Source organism: Danio rerio, chromosome 2 (assembly GCF_049306965.1).
Source record: "Danio rerio strain Tuebingen ecotype United States chromosome 2, GRCz12tu, whole genome shotgun sequence".
Classification (NCBI taxonomy): domain Eukaryota; kingdom Metazoa; phylum Chordata; class Actinopteri; order Cypriniformes; family Danionidae; genus Danio; species Danio rerio.
The window spans coordinates 63260308-63270000 of NC_133177.1; the positions used below are offsets into that span (position 1 = coordinate 63260308).

A 9693-nucleotide genomic window follows, 5' to 3' on the forward strand; every position below is an offset into this window, starting at 1 on the left:
GCACCTGGAGGAAATCCACACCAACACAGGGAGAACATGCAAACTTTACACAGAAATGCCAACTGACCCAGCCAGGGCTCGAACCAGCGACCTTCTTGCTGTGAGGTGACAGCACTACCTACTGCACCACTGCGTTGCCAGGCTCAGTATCAAATAAACAATAAGTAATTGCAATCATACCTAAACAAATACAATTACTGTAAATTTTGAACATTGCTGAATAACAGGAGTGTCGAAATACAACATCATTTGATAAAACAACAATATAATAATTTAACAATACATTACGTGTAAAGCAATTTTATATTTAGACAAGATTGCAGTGATTTACTTTTCATTTGATACAGTTTCATTTGAGCATCTTGTAATAATTAGAAATTAATAAAGTCATTTTTTCCTCTATATAATGTAACTGAGCCTTATATTGTCATTTATAATGGATTTATAAAGCATGAATAGCCCTCGCTTTAGATTAGATCACAAAACTGCATGAAGTTGAGTTCATAAAGCATTTATTAACATACTAAACAACTTATTATATGCCTGAATAATAAGAATTATAAATGTTATTTTGAATAGTTTATTAATCATTTACTTGCACATTCTGAATTATCTAAAAAAAAAAAAACACCAACTACTTTTAAATATCTGGTTTGTTAATGATGTACTTTTCATTACTAAATTAAGTATTGCATTATTTAGCAAGTATGAAAACAATCATTAAGCACATTATAATTGTGCTTATAAGTCAATAATATTTGTAATTTATATTTATAAATATAATTTATAAACTGCTTACTAATGTCTATTAATGTAGCGTTAATGCTTAACAAACGTTCAACTAACTATTTGCTAATGTTTCATAAATGATTCATTGTGTGCAGTTATTATAGTGTTACCCAACATTTATATATCTTAATAATCAGGCATATAGTAATGGTTACTCTGTCTGATAATAAATGCTTTATGAACTCAACTTCATGCAGTTTTGTGAGCTAATCTAAAGTGAGGGCTATTGATGCTTTATAAATCCCTTATAAATGACAATTAAAATCTCAGCTATATTCTACACAGAAAAAAAGAAATAAATTAAAAGGGAGAGTGATTCATAGCTTTATATATATATATATATGGTGAAGCAGTGGCGCAGTAGGTAGTGCTGTTGCCTCACAGCAAGAAGGTCGCTGGGTCACTGGTTTGAACCTCGGCTCAGTTGGCATTTCTGTGAGAAGTTTGCATGTTCTCCTTGCATTCGTGTGAGTTTCCTCCGGGTGCAAAGGCACAGTCCAAAGACATGCTACAGGTGAATTGGGAAGGTTAAATTGTCCCTAGTGTATGAGTGTGACAGGCCCATATGACAGGCTGGCCGGAAGGTGTAAAAAAGTCGTTATCATATGGACAAGTCTAAAACTGAAGGACTTGTTCCAAAAAGAGCCGACCCCGCAATCATACGGGACTAAGGCCAAAGAAGATATTTATATATATATATATATATATATATATATATATATATATTTTTTTTTTTTTTTTTTTTTTCCATTAATTTCAAGATACACAAATGAAACTATCTAATGAAAAATAAATCTTTGCAATCTTATCAAAATATAAAATTACTGTACAGTGCAAACATCACAGAAACACTGAAATGAATATGGCCATATTGTTAATTATGTTGTTTTGAAATGATGTTGTATTTTTATTTTGCAATGTTTAAACTTTACAGAATTTTTTTAATAAGATTGCAAAGATTTATTGTTCATTAGATACTGAGCCTTTAATTGTCATTTATAAGGGATTTATCAACTATAAACAGTCCTTAGGTCACAAAACTGCATGAAGTTGTGTTATTATAGCATTTACTAACACACATGGTTACAATTACTATATGCCTGAATATAACATGTATAAATGTTCATTTGAATAGTTTATTAATCATTTAATAACTCATTCTGAATTATCTTAAAAACCACCAACTACTCTTATATACAAATAGTTTGTAAATAATGCAATACATAATGTAGTAATGAAAAATGAATCAGTAACAAAGCATGAAAATACAATTAAGTCAAGTCAAGAATACAGCGTTTGAAGCTGTATTTATAAACTGCTTCCTAAAGTCTATTAATGTAGAGTTAGTGCTAAACTAATGATGTATAGTGTGTAGTTACTATGAAAGTGTTATTCAGATTTTATATCTAAAGAGCCGAGATTCAGTTTTTAATATAAAAATCCAAAGCTGACCAATCTCTGGTTTTTAGAGCCAATGGTTCAGCTTTCACCACAGCATGTACTTCCTGTTTGCTCCAGGATCTTCTCTTTATGGGACCTATGGGTGGTTAAAATATAAAAAAGTGGTTTTAGTTGCATAAATGTTCAGTCATTTTTACAACATGTGCTGTTATGTTAGTTTAATATTGTGATAGAAATTGCTAGAAAAATATGTCTTGCCTTTTATTAAAAATACTTAAGATGTAGATGGATTAAAAAATACTTCCTAATAACTCCAAAACTGGTTAATGTGGTTACACTTTATTCCATAGTCCAGTTTAGACATTCTTCTAACTATGCGTAACTCTGCAACTACGTTAATTATCTCACCGTAAAGTATTATGTATTAGAGTATTTGCATACTGTTAGAATGTTCAATAAGACTAACGCTCATCTGATTATCAGTAAAGTATTAGCAGACTGTTAGCTCAAGTTTAGCTCAAAACACTACACTGTAACACATATCTGTTAATGACCAGTTCCTGTATTTTGTGATTTACAAGTGTTTTTTTTGTGTGTGGTGGTGAATTGCATTATGGGATGTTGATCTCTGCTCTGTGCACTTTTGATGTTGAAAATTCAACTCTTCAGTTTAACAAAGTGACTTTTACTGACATTTTAGTAGTTTGAAATAATATAATGTATAAGAAATAATATATAGAGATAAATAAGTCTTTAGAATAACAGAAAATGTACCGGCAGTTTATTACAAGGTTTCTGTAGCATAATATACAACACCAACCCAAACAAAAAGTCACTTTTTTTTACTTAAGATTAAAAGTTGTTGGAAGAAAGATAAAGATCCCATAATGCAATTCAAAAGCAGAAACAAACAGATTTCATAAAAACATTAATCACAAATTATGAAAAACTGCTAATTTAATTAGTATTACTTATTTTTATTAATTTTAGAGTGTAGAGTATTAGCTGACAGTTAAGGTTACCTCAATAAAACCAACTCTTATTGGTCTCAGTAATTAGTACAGCAGACTAAGTTAGGCTCAAAATTAGTATAATATGACTAACTCTTATATAAATTTAGTAGAGCATTAGCAGTGTTGATTCTAACAGACAGTCTAATGGCTGTTAGTTGACAAGTAGTTGCAGTTACTTGTAGTTAGTAGTAGTAGTAGTTGTAAAGTAAATTATCAAAATAAAGTGTAACCAGATAAGAAATTAGTATATTTTTCCAAAGTATTTAGCAATATTATTTAACTAACATGAAATGAGACATCAAATGCCACTGTACTGAAATCATCATAGAAGTAATGTGCTTCTGTCCTGTTTTACCCTACTTGTTATGTAAATGAGCTTGTGCATTTGGACTTGTACAATAACACAAGTCAGTCACAAATTAACTTTAATGATCATACCTCTCTTTTTTGTGAATGCTGGGTCTGCATCACTATCTTCACAGACACTGTACCATGGTAATGATACTTGAGGGGACTCTGAAAGTAAAAATCAAGTCTGAGAGTTGACTTCTTTGCATAAAGCTTACCAAAATATTTATTTGATTTTGTGTTGTTTTTTTTAATGGGTAAAAGCGTGTGATGGTAGCTTAAAAATAGTTTTCAAACACAGCACATACATATCATGATAAAAATTAACATTCTGAAAAAAGAAAAATTCTGATCAGAAAAATAAATAATATTTTTACCTTTTAGATTGGACTTCACCTCCTCCAAAATCACGACCCACTGTAACTTTCTCTGAATGTAAAAACCCACACAAAAATACATCATTTAAAACAATATGGTATATGTTTGCAAATACAAATGTGTATATAACATCCAGAAAATCTGGCACTGTATTACATGTTCGTGTGTAAACCCACGATTTGATCAAGATTCCACCCTTTAAAATCTGCTGAGCGTCTGTTTTCAAGTCCCAGAAAAACTGAGTTGTGGGAACAGAGCAGTTCTCTTCTGCAGTCATACAGTCATAACACACACATACATATGAAGAGTTTGGTTGCAAAATGCGATAAACGGCATTTTTTGACATTTGGATTTTATTATTGGAAATCACTGTTCAGATGTACCTTAATCTATGTGTGAATTGCTGCCATTAATAACATTTAAGAATGCACATTTTAAGCCAAGTACAAAACGTATTTTTTTTCACAAAACGCAATATCCGTCAGACCAGTTTCTTTACAAAGTGCGATATAACAGTTAGAGAGCGTTCATGATGCGGCGCGAGCTCAGCATCCCCTGGGAAGAGAGTCATCGCCGGTGAAGTGCTCAGAGTTTGCTCATTGATTTAGCGATAGAAGATGAAGTCTTCAACTTCACAAAAAATTGTAAAAAGGCCACAAAAGTGGACCAGAATAAGATACTTCTGCATCAACAATACACAAATGCAGCAGGAACCGAGTCTCCGCTGATGTCAAGAGAAGGCCTAGGAGCGCCTTTTTTCCTACTCCCCATCACAAGATACCTGTCTGCAAGTGTCCCTTATAAGTTTATTTTTTAAATAATTTCTTAAATGTAGCTGAGTAGCCTATCTGAAGATTTATTTATGTGGTTGCACCTATTATTTAAAATTAATTCTTGTTGTTGTTGATTTATTACAAAGGAACTTAAAGGGCACATGTTGTTATGGAGAAAACGGTTTAGCTTTTTCACAACCAAATAAATAAGCTATTATTATTATTACAGTGAAATAATTCATTAAATATGACATAGCGAGGCAAGTTTGTGTCACGGACTCAGCTCCGCCCGCTCTAATCATACAGGTTTGGTTTTCTGCAGCGTTGTGGAAGGAGCCGCCCCCCACTCTTTCTGTACCAAGCTAAAGGTCATTTATCTAACTAACTTAATCTTACTTATCAAACAAAACATTGATTCACTAGCTTTTGGTAATGGTATTAATGTAGTATAATATAGCCTAAGGTGGATGTAGCGTTTTGCAAAAAAAAAAAAAAAAAAAAAGTTATGTTATGTTATGTTGTGTACATTCTGGCCAAATCTAACTTAGAATCTTATTATTATTAATCAATCTTTGCATATATTATTCCATGTTTGACAATGTGGATTGGATTAATATGTAGCATTTTGGCATGTTTTTTTTACTTAATTATAGACATAAAATTAAATAAAAAATATCCTGGATTTGAAAATATTGTGTTCCTGGCCTTCACTGAGCTCAAGTTATAGTTTAATGTACAAAAATTGTGAATGAACTTGACTGTTGATGTCCTGAAAAATAATGTCAAAATTACCAACATTTTTTTAAATGGATATATCTCGTTCTGCAATGAAACTCTTTATATACAGTTGAAGTCAGAATTATTAGCCCCCCTGAATTATTAGACCGCTTGTTTATTATTTCCCCAATTTCTGTTTAACGGAGAGAAGATTTTTTTCAACACATTTCTAAACATAATAGTTTTAATAACTATTTCTAATAATCATTTCTAATAATGGACTTATTTTCTCTTTGCCATGACGACAGTAAATAATATTAGACTAGATATTCTTTAAGACACTTCTATACAGCTTAAAGTGAAATTTAAAGGCTTCACTAGGGTAATTAGGTTAACTAGGCAGGTTAGGGTAATTAGTCAAGTTATTGTATAACGATGGTTTGTTCTCTAGATTATCGAGAAAAAAATATAGCTTAAAGAGGCTAATAATTTTGTCCCTTAAACGGTGTTTAAAAAAATGTAAACTGTTTTTATTCTAGTCAAAATAAAACAAATAAGATTTTCTCCAGAAGAAAAAAATATTATCAGACACACTGTGAAAATTTCCTTGCTCTGTTAAACATCGTTTAGGAAATATTTAAAAAAGAAGAGAAAAATTCCAAGGGGTCTAATAATTAATACTTCAACTGTATATATATATATATATATATATATATATATATATATATATATATATATATATATATATATATATATATATATATATATATATATATATATATATATATATGAAAGTATATACAGTTGAAGTCAGCCCACCTTTTTAAAACTTTTTTACAAATATTTCCCAAATGATGTGTAACAGAGCAGGGAAATTTTTCATAGTATGTCTGATGATATTTTTTTCTTCTGGAGAAAGTCTTATTTGTTTTATTTCAGCTAGAATAAAAGCAGTTTTAATTTTTTATGAACCATTTTAAGGTCAATATTATTATCCCTCCAATAACTTGCCTAGTTACCCTAATTAACTTAGTGAAGCCTTTAAATGTCACTTTAAGCTGTATAGAAGTGTCTTGAAAAATATCTAGTCAAATAATTTTTACTGTCATCATGGCAAAGAGAAAATAAATCAGTTATTAGAGATGAGTTATGAACACTATTATGATTAGAAATGTGTTTAAAAAATCTGCTTTCCATTAAACAGAAATTTAGTACAAGAAATAAACAAGGGGGCTAATAATTCTGACTTCAACTGTATATAATTAAAAATATATATTTTATATATAATTTTATAAATATTTTATAAAAAATTATTTTATATATTTTTATATATAATTTATAATTTTTATTTTGAAATATATAATTTAAACAGTAGTACTCAAGGGTCCAGGGGTCTGTTCTTCGGACCTCGCTTAAATAATCTAAGATTATATTACAGATCCTGGATCTTTTAATCTTGATAACTCATCTTAGGCTAATTTGGTTCTTCAAAAAAGTTTGCGAATCAGATTAAACTGATCTGAGAGGTGTTGTGACTGTGTGTTGTGACAGATCTATCGATCCTCAAAATCATTATCAGCAATACAACGATTGGCTGACGGCACAGCAGCGTGATGACATCTGATTAATGGACAGTTATCAAAATTACATGAAATCCATAGTAAACGGTTCGTTGAATCTGATATGCAATAACAGAGTTGTGAGTCACGTGCTGGAGCAGAGCAGTTCTCTTCCTCTGTCATATGGTCATCCTTCAATAAAAGCTGAATAAAAAAAATAAAAAAATATATATAAGTTAGACAGTAGTACTCAAGGGTCCCGGTCCCCACTATGTCAGACCTTACTGTGTGTGTATTCGGGACTAAGTGTGTTTTACAGCTTCTCTAACATGCCTCTGGTCCCCACAATGTCAGTGCATATGTTCACCAATTAGGACACACACTCTGTTTCATTTCTATATTTTGATTAAGTTAAATAGTTACAATTAAATACACCACTACTAAAACAACAACTACTTTCACTACTACAACTAATAATATTAATAATAATAATAATAATAATAATAATAAAAATAATTGTTATTATTATTATTATAAACACACCTCATCAGAGTTGTGGGTCTCCTACTGGAGCAGAGCAGTTCTCTTCCTCTGTCATATGGTCATCCTTCAATAAAAGCTGAAAAAAAAAAATATATATATATATATATTAGTTAGACAGTAGTACTCAAGGGTCCCGGTCTCCACTACGTCAGACATTACTGTGTGTATTCAGGACTAAGTGTGTTTCACAGCTTCTCTAACATGCCTCTGGTCCCCACAATGTTACACTAGTGCATACATTCAAAAATTAGGACACACACTCTGTTTCATTTCTAGATTTTCATTAAGTTAAATAATTACAATTAAATGCACTACTACTACTACAAGAACAACTACTACAACTACTACTACTACTACTACTAATAAAAATAATAACAACAACATTAAACACACCTCATCAGAGAGTTGTGAGTCTCGTGCTGGAGCAGAGCAGTTCTCTTCCTCTGTCATATGGTCATCCTTCAATATAAGCTGAAAAAAAATATATATATATATTAGTTAGACAGTAGTACTCAAGGGTCGCGGTCCCCACTATGTCAGACCTTACTGTGTGTGTATTCAGGACTAAGTGTGTTTCACAGCTTCTCTAACATGCCTCTGGTCCCCACAATGTCAGTGCATATGTTCACCAATTAGGACACACACTCTGTTTCATTTCTATATTTTGATTAAGTTAAATAATTACAATTAAATGCACTACTACTACAACAACAACTACTACTACTACTACAACAACTAGTAATAATAATAATAATAACAACAACAACAACAACAACAATATTAATAAACACACCTCATCAGAGTTGTGGGTCTCGTACTGGAGCAGAGCTGTTCTCTCCTTCTGTCATACGGTCATACTTCAGCAAACCTGAATATAAAAATATATATATATTAGTTAGACAGCAGTACTCAAGGGTTCCGGTCCCCACTATGTCAGACCGTACTGTGTGTATTCAGGACTAAGTGTGTTTCACAGCTTCTCTAATATGCTTCTGCTCCCCACAATGTTACACTAGTGCATGGGTTCACCAATTAGGACACACACTCTATTTCATTTCTAGATTTTGATTAAGATAAATAATTACAATTAAATGCACTACTACTACAACAACAACAACTACTACTACTACTACTACTAATAATAATAATAATAACAACAACATTAAACACACCTCATCAGAGTTGTGGGTCACGTACTGGAGCAGAGCAGTTCTCTTCCTCTGTCATATGGTCATCCTTCAATATAAGCTGAAAAAAAAATATATATATATTAGTTAGACAGCAGTACTCAAGGGTCGCGGTCCCCACTATGTCAGACCGAACTGTGTGTGTATTCAGGACTAAGTGTGTTTCACAGCTTCTCTAACATGCCTCTGGTCCCCACAATGTTACACTATTGCATACGTTCACCAATTAGGACACACACTCTGTTTCATTTCTAGATTTTGATTAAGTTAAATAATTATAATTAAATGCACTACTACTACAACAACAACTACTACTACTTCTACTACTAATAATAATAATAATTATTATTATTATTAAATTTAAACACACCTCATCAGAGGGTTGTGGGTCTCCTACTGGAGCAGAGCAGTTCTCTTCTTCTCATCATATGATCATACTTCAATGAAAGCTAAATATAAAAAAACAAAAAATAATAATTAGACAGTAGTACTCAGGGCTCCTGGTCCCCACTATGTCAGACCGTACTGTGTGTGTATTGAGGACTAAGTGTGTTTCACAGCTTCTCTAACATGCCTCTGGTCCCCACAATGTTACAGTATTGCATATGTTCATAAATTAGGACACACACTAAGTTAAATAATTACAATTAAATGCACTACTACAGCAACAACATCTACTACTACTACTACTACTACTACTAATAATAATAATAATAATAATAATACTAATAAACATACCTCATCAGAGAGTTGTCGGAGCAGTTTTCTTCTGCAGTCATATGGGCATCCTTCAATGAAAGCTATTTAAAAACAGCTTTGTTATATAAGTCATGTCATGACTATAAAGCTTTCATGACAGTCTTATGAACCCCCCTTTAAAGTAAAGCATTACCCAATTAATTAAACTTTTTTACCCATTAAGACAAGAAGAAGATATTAAGAGATTGATTTCATTATCCCTTATGGATGATGCAAACTCTTTATT

General features: G+C 31.5%; 1 protein-coding gene and 1 long non-coding RNA gene across 6 annotated transcripts in view; both read right to left on the reverse strand.

The window, feature by feature from the left end:
• LOC101884729 (uncharacterized) overlaps window positions 1-9693 on the reverse strand; it is a 29495-nt gene that overhangs the window by 8977 nt on the left and 10825 nt on the right. The window lies entirely within an intron of this gene.
• The window catches only part of LOC137495393 (uncharacterized), a 10095-nt gene continuing 1937 nt past the window's right edge, over window positions 1536-9693 (reverse strand). The window contains exons 4-14 of one of the 4 annotated variants that reach the window (XR_012395495.1): window positions 9447-9508; window positions 9079-9157; window positions 8694-8769; window positions 8315-8389; window positions 7915-7992; window positions 7522-7597; window positions 7068-7182; window positions 4106-4196; window positions 3929-3980; window positions 3642-3719; window positions 1537-2326 (exon numbers count right to left, since the gene is read on the reverse strand). This is a non-coding gene — a long non-coding RNA (uncharacterized lncRNA). Of the gene's footprint in view, window positions 2327-3641; window positions 3720-3928; window positions 3981-4105; window positions 4197-7067; window positions 7183-7521; window positions 7598-7914; window positions 7993-8314; window positions 8390-8693; window positions 8770-9078; window positions 9158-9446; window positions 9509-9693 lie in introns of all 4 variants that reach the window. The other 3 variants (XR_012395494.1, XR_012395493.1, XR_012395496.1) reach the window with 3 other exon arrangements.